Below are 17,785 nucleotides of genomic sequence, written 5' to 3' on the forward strand. Positions count from 1 at the left end.
AATTAAAAATATATATATTTTTTAAGTCAGTGGCCCAAAATATACATCTCCTTCAAATGTTGATATGTGGTTGCCTTGACAACCTAAAACAATTCAATATGACTTTTGGAATACAGTAAATAGCCTAAAGGTAAGGCTGTCTTACAAACTAATGTAACTGTTTTTATTAAACCTTAAAATGATTAACTCATCCGTGGCCACATTTTGAGGTTACTGTAACTATAAAAGTCTTATTACACTAGAAAGTGTGCATATTCAAAATAGCACGCAAAGGTCGCAGGTCTGTGGAGATCTTCACAATATAAATATCTGTGCAGAATCTCGAACAGTATTGATCACTTAACTATGTACTTTTAATGTAATCTCTACAAGAACTATAATCCAGGTCATTTGGTTGTGGTATTTGATGAAGCATAGTGATAACATATTAAACTGTTTTATAAATACAAAATATCTGACATTGTATTCCCGTTTGAACTTCGCTGTGCTTTTAAATGGTTGAAAATGCATTGAGATGACAACTAAACAAAAAATCTGACATTGTTTTTCCATTGGAATTTGGTTGTGCTTTTAGATGGTTGAAAACATAGTGATAACACATTGGGAATTCAACAAACTTCTGGCTGTCTTTTTGAGTGGGTGAATAAAGGTTGTAAACTCATTGATCAACCTCTCAAACAAAAATGACCCACATTTCCACGTTGAAATGACGTGGTGTGCCCAATAGGTTGTGCTTTAACACTCACTATCAGTGTCCCGTCACTGGGAAAACTCACATCACACTGAACTGGGCCTGTGTAAACATCTAAGACAACACAGACACCTATGATGGTGATCGGGAAAGGGGACTTACCTCATACCAAAAGATAAGCCACAAAAATATTTACAGTAATTGGCTGATTAACACAAATCCTTTTCCTGTCACTGATTAGCAGGGTCTTTGGTTGTTTTCCAGAAGAAATTAAAGAGCCATTGGGTCTAAAACTTATAAATCCCCCTCAGACTTTCCACAAAGGGCTCTTTTCATCTACTTATTTGCTTTAAAAAAAATCTTGACTGGCTCGTGTTGTTCTTGGGGGGTGACTAAAGTGTGAGACATTCATATCAACAATATAGTGTGATATGTTTTATCAATGGTATTGAGAAGGCTTTAACTTTGATAACATAGGCCGTAGGCTAGTTAGATTATCAGATATCACATGTGGAAGATAAAAAAAATGGATCAGGCCAGATGTAAACTCAAAAGTAAGCGAAAATATTCAAATCCCTTTAATAGTACCTCATGATTTGAACAAAGTGCTTCACCTGTAGTAAACGTTTTCCCTCCAGAATTCTCTCCCTTGTAGCTCTCTAAACGCTCATGCATTTTACACTTCCTTCATTGTCCCTGGATGCTGGGTTTAGAATGTGCCTGTACTACCCCCCAGTGTCTATTCAATGACCTGGGGTATTCACTTAGACATGCTAAGTTCTTGAGTTTTTGTCTCTCAGTTGTGATGATGTCAGAGTAAACAAATCAAATCATATCAAATTGTATTGGTCACATACACATATTTAGCAGATGTTATTGTGGGTGTAGTGAAATGCTTGTGTTCCTAGATCCAACAGTTGTAACAGTTGTAATAAAACATCTCAAGGGTCTCTTTGAAGCTAAATGTAAATAAGGTAGCAACATTTCACAAGGGAGCTATTTTAAAATCCCATATAGACCCCTATGAATTATATTTTGCTTGAAGGTAGGCAAATAATATGGACCCACACAGGTAGGCTACTCTGACCACAAGGGGTGCCCGTCTGCCCAAATGAGGGTCTAGTATTATGAGGAGGAAGGAACTAGTCTAGGGGAAGTTTGAGGTGCAGGGAAATAAAGTAATTAATGGGATGTGATACAAAACCAAGTCTGTTTATTTGTTGCTCTCAATATGTATATTTTGCAGGAATTACAGGTTGAAATAAAGCACCGTACATTACCAGTTGTTGTGATGTTTTATATAGTAAGTCTACTTACCAGTTGTTGTGGTGTTTTACTGAGTAAGTCTACTTACCAGTTGTTGTGGTGTTTTACATAGTAAGTCTACTTACCAGTTGTTGTGGTGTTTTACATAGTAAGTCTACTTACCAGTTGTTGTGGTGTTTTACATAGTAAGTCTACTTACCAGTTGTTGTGGTGTTTTACATAGTAAGTCTACTTACCAGTTGTTGTGGTGTTTTACATAGTAAGTCTACTTACCAGTTGTTGTGGTGTTTTACTGAGTAAGTCTACTTACCAGTTGTTGTGGTGTTTTACATAGTAAGTCTACTTACCAGTTGTTGTGATGTTTTACATAGTAAGTCTACTTACCAGTTGTTGTGGTGTTTTACTGAGTAAGTCTACTTACCAGTTGTTGTGGTGTTTTACTGAGTAAGTCTACTTACCAGTTGTTGTGGTGTTTTACATAGTAAGTCTACTTACCAGTTGTTGTGGTGTTTTACTGAGTAAGTCTACTTACCAGTTGTTGTGATGTTTTACATAGTAAGTCTACTTACCAGTTGTTGTGGTGTTTTACATAGTAAGTCTACTTACCAGTTGTTGTGGTGTTTTACATAGTAAGTCTACTTACCAGTTGTTGTGGTGTTTTACATAGTAAGTCTACTTACCAGTTGTTGTGGTGTTTTACATAGTAAGTCTACTTACCAGTTGTTGTGGTGTTTTACTGAGTAAGTCTACTTACCAGTTGTTGTGGTGTTTTACTGAGTAAGCCTACTTACCAGTTGTTGTGGTGTTTTACATAGTAAGTCTACTTACCAGTTGTTGTGGTGTTTTACATAGTAAGTCTACTTACCAGTTGTTGTGGTGTTTTACTGAGTAAGCCTACTTACCAGTTGTTGTGGTGTTTTACTGAGTAAGCCTACTTACCAGTTGTTGTGGTGTTTTACTGAGTAAGTCTACTTACCAGTTGTTGTGGTGTTTTACATAGTAAGTCTACTTACCAGTTGTTGTGGTGTTTTACATAGTAAGTCTACTTACCAGTTGTTGTGGTGTTTTACATAGTAAGTCTACTTACCAGTTGTTGTGGTGTTTTACTGAGTAAGTCTACTTACCAGTTGTTGTGGTGTTTTACTGAGTAAGCCTACTTACCAGTTGTTGTGGTGTTTTACATAGTAAGTCTACTTACCAGTTGTTGTGGTGTTTTACATAGTAAGTCTACTTACCAGTTGTTGTGGTGTTTTACTGAGTAAGTCTACTTACCAGTTGTTGTGGTGTTTTACATAGTAAGTCTACTTACCAGTTGTTGTGATGTTTTACATAGTAAGTCTACTTACCAGTTGTTGTGGTGTTTTACTGAGTAAGTCTACTTACCAGTTGTTGTGGTGTTTTACTGAGTAAGTCTACTTACCAGTTGTTGTGGTGTTTTACATAGTAAGTCTACTTACCAGTTGTTGTGGTGTTTTACTGAGTAAGTCTACTTACCAGTTGTTGTGATGTTTTACATAGTAAGTCTACTTACCAGTTGTTGTGGTGTTTTACATAGTAAGTCTACTTACCAGTTGTTGTGGTGTTTTACTGAGTAAGCCTACTTACCAGTTGTTGTGGTGTTTTACTGAGTAAGCCTACTTACCAGTTGTTGTGGTGTTTTACTGAGTAAGTCTACTTACCAGTTGTTGTGGTGTTTTACTGAGTAAGCCTACTTACCAGTTGTTGTGGTGTTTTACATAGTAAGTCTACTTACCAGTTGTTGTGGTGTTTTACATAGTAAGTCTACTTACCAGTTGTTGTGGTGTTTTACTGAGTAAGTCTACTTACCAGTTGTTGTGGTGTTTTACATAGTAAGTCTACTTACCAGTTGTTGTGATGTTTTACATAGTAAGTCTACTTACCAGTTGTTGTGGTGTTTTACTGAGTAAGTCTACTTACCAGTTGTTGTGGTGTTTTACATAGTAAGTCTACTTACCAGTTGTTGTGGTGTTTTACTGAGTAAGTCTACTTACCAGTTGTTGTGGTGTTTTACATAGTAAGCCTACTTACCAGTTGTTGTGGTGTTTTACATAGTAAGTCTACTTACCAGTTGTTGTGGTGTTTTACATAGTAAGTCTACTTACCAGTTGTTGTGGTGTTTTACATAGTAAGTCTACTTACCAGTTGTTGTGGTGTTTTACTGAGTAAGTCTACTTACCAGTTGTTGTGATGTTTTACATAGTAAGTCTACTTACCAGTTGTTGTGGTGTTTTACTGAGTAAGTCTACTTACCAGTTGTTGTGGTGTTTTACTGAGTAAGCCTACTTACCAGTTGTTGTGGTGTTTTACTGAGTAAGCCTACTTACCAGTTGTTGTGATGTTTTACATAGTAAGCCTACTTACCAGTTGTTGTGATGTTTTACTGAGTAAGTCTACTTACCAGTTGTTGTGGTGTTTTACTGAGTAAGTCTACTTACCAGTTGTTGTGATGTTTTACATAGTAAGTCTACTTACCAGTTGTTGTGGTGTTTTACTGAGTAAGCCTACTTACCAGTTGTTGTGGTGTTTTACTGAGTAAGCCTACTTACCAGTTGTTGTGATGTTTTACATAGTAAGCCTACTTACCAGTTGTTGTGGTGTTTTACTGAGTAAGTCTACTTACCAGTTGTTGTGGTGTTTTACTGAGTGAGCCTACTTACCAGTTGTTGTGGTGTTTTACATAGTAAGTCTACTTACCAGTTGTTGTGGTGTTTTACATAGTAAGTCTACTTACCAGTTGTTGTGGTGTTTTACATAGTAAGTCTACTTACCAGTTGTTGTGATGTTTTACTGAGTAAGCCTACTTACCAGTTGTTGTGGTGTTTTACTGAGTAAGTCTACTTACCAGTTGTTGTGGTGTTTTACTGAGTAAGTCTACTTACCAGTTGTTGTGGTGTTTTACTGAGTAAGTCTACTTACCAGTTGTTGTGGTGTTTTACTGAGTAAGTCTACTTACCAGTTGTTGTGGTGTTTTACATAGTAAGTCTACTTACCAGTTGTTGTGGTGTTTTAATGAGTAAGTCTACTTACCAGTTGTTGTGGTGTTTTACTGAGTAAGCCTACTTACCAGTTGTTGTGGTGTTTTACATAGTAAGTCTACTTACCAGTTGTTGTGGTGTTTTACATAGTAAGTCTACTTACCAGTTGTTGTGGTGTTTTACATAGTAAGTCTACTTACCAGTTGTTGTGGTGTTTTACTGAGTAAGCCTACTTACCAGTTGTTGTGGTGTTTTACTGAGTAAGTCTACTTACCAGTTGTTGTGATGTTTTACTGAGTAAGTCTACTTACCAGTTGTTGTGGTGTTTTACTGAGTAAGCCTACTTACCAGTTGTTGTGGTGTTTTACTGAGTAAGCCTACTTACCAGTTGTTGTGGTGTTTTACTGAGTAAGCCTACTTACCAGTTGTTGTGGTGTTTTACTGAGTAAGTCTAATTACCAGTTGTTGTGGTGTTTTACTGAGTAAGTCTACTTACCAGTTGTTGTGATGTTTTACATAGTAAGCCTACTTACCAGTTGTTGTGGTGTTTTACTGAGTAAGCCTACTTACCAGTTGTTGTGGTGTTTTACTGAGTAAGTCTACTTACCAGTTGTTGTGGTGTTTTACTGAGTAAGCCTACTTACCAGTTGTTGTGGTGTTTTACTGAGTAAGTCTACTTACCAGTTGTTGTGGTGTTTTACTGAGTAAGCCTACTTACCAGTTGTTGTGGTGTTTTACTGAGTAAGCCTACTTACCAGTTGTTGTGATGTTTTACATAGTAAGCCTACTTACCAGTTGTTGTGGTGTTTTACTGAGTAAGCCTACTTACCAGTTGTTTTGGTGTTTTACTGAGTAAGTCTACTTACCAGTTGTTGTGGTGTTTTACTGAGTAAGCCTACTTACCAGTTGTTGTGGTGTTTTACTGAGTAAGTCTACTTACCAGTTGTTGTGGTGTTTTACTGAGTAAGTCTACTTACCAGTTGTTGTGGTGTTTTACTGAGTAAGTCTACTTACCAGTTGTTGTGGTGTTTTACTGAGTAAGTCTACTTACCAGTTGTTGTGGTGTTTTACATAGTAAGTCTACTTACCAGTTGTTGTGGTGTTTTACTGAGTAAGTCTACTTACCAGTTGTTGTGGTGTTTTACTGAGTAAGCCTACTTACCAGTTGTTGTGGTGTTTTACATAGTAAGTCTACTTACCAGTTGTTGTGGTGTTTTACATAGTAAGTCTACTTACCAGTTGTTGTGGTGTTTTACATAGTAAGTCTACTTACCAGTTGTTGTGGTGTTTTACTGAGTAAGTCTACTTACCAGTTGTTGTGGTGTTTTACATAGTAAGTCTACTTACCAGTTGTTGTGGTGTTTTACTGAGTAAGCCTACTTACCAGTTGTTGTGGTGTTTTACATAGTAAGCCTACTTACCAGTTGTTGTGGTGTTTTACTGAGTAAGCCTACTTACCAGTTGTTGTGGTGTTTTACTGAGTAAGTCTACTTACCAGTTGTTGTGGTGTTTTACTGAGTAAGTCTACTTACCAGTTGTTGTGGTGTTTTACATAGTAAGTCTACTTACCAGTTGTTGTGGTGTTTTACATAGTAAGTCTACTTACCAGTTGTTGTGGTGTTTTACTGAGTAAGTCTACTTACCAGTTGTTGTGGTGTTTTACTGAGTAAGCCTACTTACCAGTTGTTGTGGTGTTTTACTGAGTAAGTCTACTTACCAGTTGTTGTGATGTTTTACTGAGTAAGTCTACTTACCAGTTGTTGTGGTGTTTTACTGAGTAAGTCTACTTACCAGTTGTTGTGGTGTTTTACATAGTAAGTCTACTTACCAGTTGTTGTGATGTTTTACTGAGTAAGTCTACTTACCAGTTGTTGTGGTGTTTTACATAGTAAGTCTACTTACCAGTTGTTGTGATGTTTTACTGAGTAAGTCTACTTACCAGTTGTTGTGATGTTTTACTGAGTAAGCCTACTTACCAGTTGTTGTGGTGTTTTACTGAGTAAGCCTACTTACCAGTTGTTGTGGTGTTTTACTGTGTAAGTCTACTTACCAGTTGTTGTGATGTTTTACTGAGTAAGTCTACTTACCAGTTGTTGTGGTGTTTTACTGAGTAAGTCTACTTACCAGTTGTTGTGATGTTTTACTGAGTAAGTCTACTTACCAGTTGTTGTGGTGTTTTACTGAGTAAGCCTACTTACCAGTTGTTGTGGTGTTTTACTGAGTAAGCCTACTTACCAGTTGTTGTGATGTTTTACATAGTAAGCCTACTTACCAGTTGTTGTGGTGTTTTACATAGTAAGTCTACTTACCAGTTGTTGTGGTGTTTTACTGAGTAAGCCTACTTACCAGTTGTTGTGGTGTTTTACTGAGTAAGCCTACTTACCAGTTGTTGTGGTGTTTTACTGAGTAAGTCTACTTACCAGTTGTTGTGGTGTTTTACTGAGTAAGTCTACTTACCAGTTGTTGTGATGTTTTACATAGTAAGCCTACTTACCAGTTGTTGTGGTGTTTTACTGAGTAAGTCCTACTTACCAGTTGTTGTGGTGTTTTACTGAGTAAGTCTACTTACCAGTTGTTGTGGTGTTTTACTGAGTAAGTCTACTTACCAGTTGTTGTGGTGTTTTACATGAGTAAGTCTACTTACCAGTTGTTGTGTGTTTTACATAGTAAGTCTACTTACCAGTTGTTGTGGTGTTTTACATAGTAAGTCTACTTACCAGTTGTTGTGGTGTTTTACTGAGTAAGTCTACTTACCAGTTGTTGTGGTGTTTTACTGAGTAAGCCTACTTACCAGTTGTTGTGGTGTTTTACTGAGTAAGTCTACTTACCAGTTGTTGTGGTGTTTTACTGAGTAAGTCTACTTACCAGTTGTTGTGGTGTTTTACTGAGTAAGTCTACTTACCAGTTGTTGTGGTGTTTTACTGAGTAAGCTACTTACCAGTTGTTGTGGTGTTTTACTGAGTAAGTCCTACTTACCAGTTGTTGTGGTGTTTTACTGAGTAAGTCTACTTACCAGTTGTTGTGGTGTTTTACTGAGTAAGTCTACTTACCAGTTGTTGTGGTGTTTTACTGAGTAAGTCTACTTACCAGTTGTTGTGATGTTTTACATAGTAAGTCTACTTACCAGTTGTTGTGGTGTTTTACATAGTAAGTCTACTTACCAGTTGTTGTGGTGTTTTACATAGTAAGTCTACTTACCAGTTGTTGTGATGTTTTACTGAGTAAGCCTACTTACCAGTTGTTGTGGTGTTTTTACGAGTAAGCCTACTTACCAGTTGTTGTGGTGTTTTACTGAGTAAGTCTACTTACCAGTTGTTGTGGTTTACTGAGTAAGTTACTTACCAGTTGTTGTGTGGTGTTTACTGAGTAAGCCTACTTACCAGTTGTTGTGGTGTTTTACATGTAAGTCTACTACCAGTTGTTGTGGTGTTTTACTAGTAAGTCTACTTACAGTTGTTGTGGGTGTTTTACATAGTAAGTCTACTTACCAGTTGTGTGTGTTTTACTGAGTAAGCCTACTTACCAGTTGTTGTGGTGTTTTATGAGTAAGTCTTTACCAGTTGTTGTGTGTTTTACTGAGTAAGTACTTACCAGTTGTTGTGGTGTTTTACTGAGTAAGCCTACTTACAGTTGTTGTGGTGTTTATGATAAGCTACTTACCAGTTGTTGTGATGTTTTACTAGTAAGCCTACTTACCAGTTGTTGTGGTGTTTTACATAGTAAGTCTACTTACCAGTTGTTGTGTGTTTTTACTGAGTAAGCCTACTTACAGTTGTTGTGGTGTTTTACTGAGTAAGCCTACTTACCAGTTGTTGTGGTGTTTTACTGAGTAAGTCTACTTACCAGTTGTTGTGGTGTTTTACAGTAAGTCTACTTACCAGTTGTTGTGTGTTTACATGAGTAAGCTACTACCCGTTGTTGTGGTGTTTTTACTGAGTAACCTACTTACCAGTTGTTGTGTGTTTTACTGAGTAAGTCTACTTACCAGTTGTTGTGGTGTTTTACTGAGTAAGCCTACTTACCAGTTGTTGTGGTGTTTTACTGAGTAAGTCTACTTACCAGTTGTTGTGGTGTTTTACTGAGTAAGCCTACTTACCAGTTGTTGTGGTTGTTTACTGAGTAAGCCTACTACCAGTTGTTGTGGTGTTTTACTGAGTAAGCCTACTTACCAGTTTGTTGTGGTGTTTTACTGAGTAAGTCTACTTACCAGTTGTTGTGTGTTTTACATAGTAAGCTACTTACCAGTTGTTGTTGTGTTTTACCTTTACTGCGGGAACAGATCTACTTACCAGTTGTTGTGGTTTTAACTGAGTAAGTCTACTTACCAGTGTGTGGTGTTTTACTGAGTAAGTTAACCAGTGTTGTGGTGTTTACTGAGTAAGCCTACTTACCAGTTGTTGTGGTGTTTTACTGAGTAAGTCTACTTACCAGTTGTTGTGATGTTTTATGAGTAAGCCTACTTACAGTTGTTGTGGTGTTTTACTGAGTAAGTTACTTACAGTGTTGTGGTGTTTTACTGAGTAAGTCTACTTACCAGTTGTTGTGGTGTTTTACATAGTAAGTTATACTTACCAGTTGTTGTGGTGTTTTACTGAGTAAGCCTACTTACCAGTTGGTGTGGTGTTTTACTGAGTAAGTCTACTTACCAGTTGTTGTGGTGTTTACTGAGTAAGCCTACTTACCAGTTGTTGTGATGTTTTACACTGAGTAAGTCTGACTTACCAGTTGTTGTGGATGTTTTACATGAGTAAGTCTACTTACCAGTTGTTGTGGTGGTTTTACTGAGTAAGTCTACTTACCAGTTTGTTGTGGGTGTTTTACTGAGTAAGATCTACTTACCAGTTGTTGTGGGTTTTACTGAGTTAAAGTCATACTGACCAGTTGTTGTGGTGTCTTTACTGAGTAAGTCTACTTACCAGTTGTTGTTGGTGTTTTACATGAGTAGCCTACTACCAGTTTTTGTGGATTTTGGTGGTTTTACTGAGTAAGCCTATCTTACCAGTTGTTGTCGTGTTTTACATGAGGTAAGTCCTACTTACCAGTTGGTCGTGGGTCTTTTACTTGAGTAAGTCCTACTTACCAGTTGTTGTGGTGTTTTACTGAGTCAAGGCCTACTTACCAGTTTGTTGTGTTGTTTTACATTGAGGGGGGTAGGGGGGGGGGGGGGGAGTAAGATCTACTTACCAGTTTGTTGTGGCTGTTTTACATAGTAAGTCATACTTACCAGTTGTTGTGTGTTTTTACATAGTAAGTCTACTTACCAGTTGTTGTGGTGTTTTACTGAGTAAGTCTACTTACCAGTTGTTGTGGTGTTTTACATGAGTAAGTCTACTTACCAGTTGTTGTGGTGTTTTACTGAGTAAGTCTACTTACCAGTTGTTGTGGTGTTTTACATAGTAAGTCCTACTTACCAGTTGTTGTGGTGTTTTACTGAGTAAGGCTACTTACCAGTTGTTGTGGTGTTTTACTGAGTAAGTCTACTTACCAGTTGTTGTGGTGTTTTACTGAGTAAGTCTACTTACCAGTTGTTGTGGTGTTTTACTGAGTAAGTCTACTTACCAGTTGTTGTGGTGTTTTTACTGAGTAAGTCTACTTACCAGTTGTTGTGGTGTTTTACTAGTAAGTACTTACCAGTTGTTGTGATGTTTACTGAGTAAGTCCTACTTACCAGTTGTTGTGGTGTTTTACATAGTAAGTCTACTTACCAGTTGTTGTGATGTTTTACTGAGTAAGTCTACTTACCAGTTGTTGTGGTGTTTTACATAGTAAGTCTACTTACCAGTTGTTGTGATGTTTTACTGAGTAAGCCTACTTACCAGTTGTTGTGGTGTTTTACTGAGTAAGCCTACTTACCAGTTGTTGTGGTGTTTTACTGAGTAAGTCTACTTACCAGTTGTTGTGATGTTTTACTGAGTAAGTCTACTTACCAGTTGTTGTGGTGTTTTACTGAGTAAGTCTACTTACCAGTTGTTGTGGTGTTTTACTGAGTAAGTCTACTTACCAGTTGTTGTGGTGTTTTACTGAGTAAGTCTACTTACCAGTTGTTGTGGTGTTTTACTGAGTAAGTCTACTTACCAGTTGTTGTGGTGTTTTACATAGTAAGCCTACTTACCAGTTGTTGTGATGTTTTACTGAGTAAGCCTACTTACCAGTTGTTGTGGTGTTTTACATAGTAAGTCTACTTACCAGTTGTTGTGGTGTTTTACTGAGTAAGTCTACTTACCAGTTGTTGTGGTGTTTTACTGAGTAAGTCTACTTACCAGTTGTTGTGGTGTTTTACTGAGTAAGCCTACTTACCAGTTGTTGTGGTGTTTTACTGAGTAAGTCTACTTACCAGTTGTTGTGATGTTTTACTGAGTAAGCCTACTTACCAGTTGTTGTGGTGTTTTACTGAGTAAGTCTACTTACCAGTTGTTGTGGTGTTTTACTGAGTAAGTCTACTTACCAGTTGTTGTGGTGTTTTACATAGTAAGTCTACTTACCAGTTGTTGTGGTGTTTTACTGAGTAAGCCTACTTACCAGTTGTTGTGGTGTTTTACTGAGTAAGTCTACTTACCAGTTGTTGTGGTGTTTTACTGAGTAAGCCTACTTACCAGTTGTTGTGATGTTTTACATAGTAAGTCTACTTACCAGTTGTTGTGGTGTTTTACATAGTAAGTCTACTTACCAGTTGTTGTGGTGTTTTACTGAGTAAGTCTACTTACCAGTTGTTGTGGTGTTTTACTGAGTAAGTCTACTTACCAGTTGTTGTGGTGTTTTACTGAGTAAGTCTACTTACCAGTTGTTGTGGTGTTTTACTGAGTAAGCCTACTTACCAGTTGTTGTGGTGTTTTACTGAGTAAGCCTACTTACCAGTTGTTGTGGTGTTTTACATAGTAAGTCTACTTACCAGTTGTTGTGGTGTTTTACTGAGTAAGCCTACTTACCAGTTGTTGTGGTGTTTTACTGAGTAAGTCTACTTACCAGTTGTTGTGGTGTTTTACTGAGTAAGTCTACTTACCAGTTGTTGTGGTGTTTTACTGAGTAAGTCTACTTACCAGTTGTTGTGGTGTTTTACATAGTAAGTCTACTTACCAGTTGTTGTGGTGTTTTACTGAGTAAGTCTACTTACCAGTTGTTGTGGTGTTTTACTGAGTAAGCCTACTTACCAGTTGTTGTGGTGTTTTACTGAGTAAGTCTACTTACCAGTTGTTGTGATGTTTTACTGAGTAAGTCTACTTACCAGTTGTTGTGGTGTTTTACTGAGTAAGTCTACTTACCAGTTGTTGTGGTGTTTTACATAGTAAGTCTACTTACCAGTTGTTGTGATGTTTTACTGAGTAAGTCTACTTACCAGTTGTTGTGGTGTTTTACATAGTAAGTCTACTTACCAGTTGTTGTGATGTTTTACTGAGTACGTCTACTTACCAGTTGTTGTGATGTTTTACTGAGTAAGCCTACTTACCAGTTGTTGTGGTGTTTTACTGAGTAAGCCTACTTACCAGTTGTTGTGGTGTTTTACTGAGTAAGTCTACTTACCAGTTGTTGTGATGTTTTACTGAGTAAGTCTACTTACCAGTTGTTGTGGTGTTTTACTGAGTAAGCCTACTTACCAGTTGTTGTGGTGTTTTACATAGTAAGTCTACTTACCAGTTGTTGTGGTGTTTTACATAGTAAGTCTACTTACCAGTTGTTGTGGTGTTTTACATAGTAAGTCTACTTACCAGTTGTTGTGGTGTTTTACTGAGTAAGCCTACTTACCAGTTGTTGTGGTGTTTTACTGAGTAAGTCTACTTACCAGTTGTTGTGATGTTTTACTGAGTAAGTCTACTTACCAGTTGTTGTGGTGTTTTACTGAGTAAGCCTACTTACCAGTTGTTGTGGTGTTTTACTGAGTAAGCCTACTTACCAGTTGTTGTGATGTTTTACATAGTAAGCCTACTTACCAGTTGTTGTGGTGTTTTACATAGTAAGTCTACTTACCAGTTGTTGTGGTGTTTTACTGAGTAAGCCTACTTACCAGTTGTTGTGGTGTTTTACTGAGTAAGCCTACTTACCAGTTGTTGTGGTGTTTTACTGAGTAAGTCTACTTACCAGTTGTTGTGGTGTTTTACTGAGTAAGTCTACTTACCAGTTGTTGTGATGTTTTACATAGTAAGCCTACTTACCAGTTGTTGTGGTGTTTTACTGAGTAAGCCTACTTACCAGTTGTTGTGGTGTTTTACTGAGTAAGTCTACTTACCAGTTGTTGTGGTGTTTTACTGAGTAAGCCTACTTACCAGTTGTTGTGGTGTTTTACTGAGTAAGTCTACTTACCAGTTGTTGTGGTGTTTTACTGAGTAAGCCTACTTACCAGTTGTTGTGGTGTTTTACTGAGTAAGCCTACTTACCAGTTGTTGTGGTGTTTTACTGAGTAAGCCTACTTACCAGTTGTTGTGGTGTTTTACTGAGTAAGTCTACTTACCAGTTGTTGTGATGTTTTACATAGTAAGCCTACTTACCAGTTGTTGTGGTGTTTTACTGAGTAAGTCTACTTACCAGTTGTTGTGGTGTTTTACTGAGTAAGTCTACTTACCAGTTGTTGTGGTGTTTTACTGAGTAAGCCTACTTACCAGTTGTTGTGGTGTTTTACTGAGTAAGTCTACTTACCAGTTGTTGTGATGTTTTACTGAGTAAGTCTACTTACCAGTTGTTGTGGTGTTTTACTGAGTAAGTCTACTTACCAGTTGTTGTGGTGTTTTACTGAGTAAGCCTACTTACCAGTTGTTGTGATGTTTTACATAGTAAGCCTACTTACCAGTTGTTGTGGTGTTTTACTGAGTAAGTCTACTTACCAGTTGTTGTGGTGTTTTACTGAGTAAGCCTACTTACCAGTTGTTGTGGTGTTTTACTGAGTAAGTCTACTTACCAGTTGTTGTGGTGTTTTACTGAGTAAGCCTACTTACCAGTTGTTGTGGTGTTTTACTGAGTAAGCCTACTTACCAGTTGTTGTGGTGTTTTACATAGTAAGTCTACTTACCAGTTGTTGTGGTGTTTTACATAGTAAGTCTACTTACCAGTTGTTGTGGTGTTTTACTGAGTAAGTCTACTTACCAGTTGTTGTGGTGTTTTACTGAGTAAGTCTACTTACCAGTTGTTGTGGTGTTTTACATAGTAAGTCTACTTACCAGTTGTTGTGGTGTTTTACTGAGTAAGTCTACTTACCAGTTGTTGTGGTGTTTTACTGAGTAAGCCTACTTACCAGTTGTTGTGGTGTTTTACATAGTAAGTCTACTTACCAGTTGTTGTGGTGTTTTACATAGTAAGTCTACTTACCAGTTGTTGTGGTGTTTTACATAGTAAGTCTACTTACCAGTTGTTGTGGTGTTTTACATAGTAAGTCTACTTACCAGTTGTTGTGGTGTTTTACATAGTAAGTCTACTTACCAGTTGTTGTGGTGTTTTACTGAGTAAGCCTACTTACCAGTTGTTGTGGTGTTTTACTGAGTAAGTCTACTTACCAGTTGTTGTGATGTTTTACTGAGTAAGTCTACTTACCAGTTGTTGTGGTTTTACTGAGTAAGTCTACTTACCAGTTGTTGTGGTGTTTTACTGAGTAAGTCTACTTACCAGTTGTTGTGGTGTTTTACTGAGTAAGTCTACTTACCAGTTGTTGTGGTGTTTTACTGAGTAAGTCTACTTACCAGTTGTTGTGGTGTTTTACTGAGTAAGCCTACTTACCAGTTGTTGTGATGTTTTACATAGTAAGCCTACTTACCAGTTGTTGTGATGTTTTACATAGTAAGCCTACTTACCAGTTGTTGTGGTGTTTTACATAGTAAGTCTACTTACCAGTTGTTGTGGTGTTTTACTGAGTAAGTCTACTTACCAGTTGTTGTGGTGTTTTACTGAGTAAGTCTACTTACCAGTTGTTTAGCTGAGTAAGTCTACTTACCAGTTGTTGTGATGTTTTACATAGTAAGTCTACTTACCAGTTGTTGTGATGTTTTACTGAGTAAGCCTACTTACCAGTTGTTGTGATGTTTTACATAGTAAGTCTACTTACCAGTTGTTGTGGTGTTTTACTGAGTAAGTCTACTTACCAGTTGTTGTGGTGTTTTACTGAGTAAGTCTACTTACCAGTTGTTGTGGTGTTTTACTGAGTAAGTCTACTTACCAGTTGTTGTGGTGTTTTACTGAGTAAGCCTACTTACCAGTTGTTGTGATGTTTTACTGAGTAAGTCTACTTACCAGTTGTTGTGGTGTTTTACATAGTAAGTCTACTTACCAGTTGTTGTGGTGTTTTACTGAGTAAGTCTACTTACCAGTTGTTGTGGTGTTTTACTGAGTAAGTCTACTTACCAGTTGTTGTGGTGTTTTACTGAGTAAGTCTACTTACCAGTTGTTGTGGTGTTTTACTGAGTAAGTCTACTTACCAGTTGTTGTGGTGTTTTACTGAGTAAGTCTACTTACCAGTTGTTGTGGTGTTTTACTGAGTAAGTCTACTTACCAGTTGTTGTGGTGTTTTACTGAGTAAGTCTACTTACCAGTTGTTGTGGTGTTTTACTGAGTAAGTCTACTTACCAGTTGTTGTGGTGTTTTACATAGTAAGTCTACTTACCAGTTGTTGTGGTGTTTTACTGAGTAAGCCTACTTACCAGTTGTTGTGGTGTTTTACATAGTAAGTCTACTTACCAGTTGTTGTGGTGTTTTACTGAGTAAGTCTACTTACCAGTTGTTGTGATGTTTTACTGAGTAAGTCTACTTACCAGTTGTTGTGGTGTTTTACTGAGTAAGTCTACTTACCAGTTGTTGTGGTGTTTTACTGAGTAAGTCTACTTACCAGTTGTTGTGATGTTTTACTGAGTAAGTCTACTTACCAGTTGTTGTGGTGTTTTACATAGTAAGTCTACTTACCAGTTGTTGTGGTGTTTTACATAGTAAGTCTACTTACCAGTTGTTGTGGTGTTTTACATAGTAAGTCTACTTACCAGTTGTTGTGGTGTTTTACATAGTAAGTCTACTTACCAGTTGTTGTGGTGTTTTACATAGTAAGTCTACTTACCAGTTGTTGTGGTGTTTTACTGAGTAAGCCTACTTACCAGTTGTTGTGGTGTTTTACTGAGTAAGTCTACTTACCAGTTGTTGTGGTGTTTTACATAGTAAGTCTACTTACCAGTTGTTGTGGTGTTTTACATAGTAAGCCTACTTACCAGTTGTTGTGGTGTTTTACATAGTAAGTCTACTTACCAGTTGTTGTGGTGTTTTACTGAGTAAGCCTACTTACCAGTTGTTGTGGTGTTGGTGTTGTGGTGTGGTGTTGTGGTGTTGTGGTGTTTTACTTAGATTTGATAGAAATGACATTAGAAATGACATTAGGTCATGCAATAACAAATCAAGAATGTATAGGCCTACACATATAGACATCTGAAATCTGTAGTGCAGTATTACCTAGTCTCATTTTACAGCCACTTGTGCCTACATACAGCTATATCCAAACCTAACCTTCTTAGTCCCAAATGAACCACTATATGGCAGAAGCATTTAGGAACCCAAAACATTGGATGGCCTTATTGAATGATTAAATTACATTAGGTTACCCACAGAAGCATAGGGCAGCAGGGGAGCAGGTAGCCTAGTGGTTAGAGCGTTGGACTAGGACTAGTAACTCAAAGGTTGCACGATTGAATCCCCAAACTGACAAGGTAAAGATTTGTCATTCTTCCCCTGAACAAGGCAGTTAGCCCACTGTTCCTAGGCTGTCATTGAAAATAAGAATTTGTTTTTAGCTGACTTGCCTACTTAAATAAACGTAAAATAAAAAACCAGGACAACCTATGGAAAACGCACAAATACAGAAGGTATTGATATTATTGAATAGGTGCATATTTATGCATTTTGCATAGGTTGGCCTGCTTCTGTGGGTAACCTAATGTAATTTAATTAGAGCTGTGCTCTCAGGAGTGACATGTTTTGCATGTAGGCCTTAGAAACGGCAGAAGTTAGGAAGTTTAAAAAAAACATTATTTTAAACACCATCCCACCCATTGCAAGTTAAAAATGTGGTTGGTTGATTTCACAGTCACTCCACAACTATGCCCTAATGCAGTTGAATGGGAGATGTTTTCCGTTTAGCTTCTGAGGGCCTAGCCAATGGCTGATTTAGCTAGCTAGATTTTTCTCCCCAGACACCACCAAAGAAAAATATTGATTGGATGTTTTTTTCACTTCAGTGTTAACCCTTCCCTTTCCAACACAAACTGAAGAAATGAAATCAGAATATAATTTTAATTATAGAAAATACTACATTTCTATTTAAATAAAAAACAATAAATCATTTTATAAATCCTTAGGCCTGATCTGAAGGTGTAGAAGGCTGTTACGGTTCCCCACTGCTACTATTCTAACTCTCAACAGTAAATTGAGAGCCCAACTCAGTTGGAAATTGATCCACATGCCTACAAAAGGGACCCATCACTGAATTGTAAACTAAGAAGCTTTAGGCCAATTTCAAGGGACCAAATAAGATTCTCATCAACGGGGCTGTAGTGGAGCAGGTTGAGAGCTTCAAGTTCCTTGGTGTCCACATCACCAACGATCTGTCATGGTCAAAACACACCAAGACAGTCATGAAGAGGGCACGACAACGCTTATTCCCCCTCAGGAGACTGAAAAGATTTGGCATGGGTCCTCAGATCCTCAAAAGGTTATCGCTGTTCTGATATCCAGAAGCTCTTTTTGGTCATAAGAGACGGTAGCAGCAACATTATGTACAAAATTTGTTACAAACAATGTGAAAAAGCAAACAAAATAGCACAGTTGGTTAGGAGCCCATAAAATGGCAGCCATCCCCTCCGGTGCCATTATATCAATT

The sequence above is a fragment of the Salvelinus namaycush genome, chromosome 29 (genome assembly GCF_016432855.1).
Source record: "Salvelinus namaycush isolate Seneca chromosome 29, SaNama_1.0, whole genome shotgun sequence".
Lineage (NCBI taxonomy): Eukaryota > Metazoa > Chordata > Actinopteri > Salmoniformes > Salmonidae > Salvelinus > Salvelinus namaycush.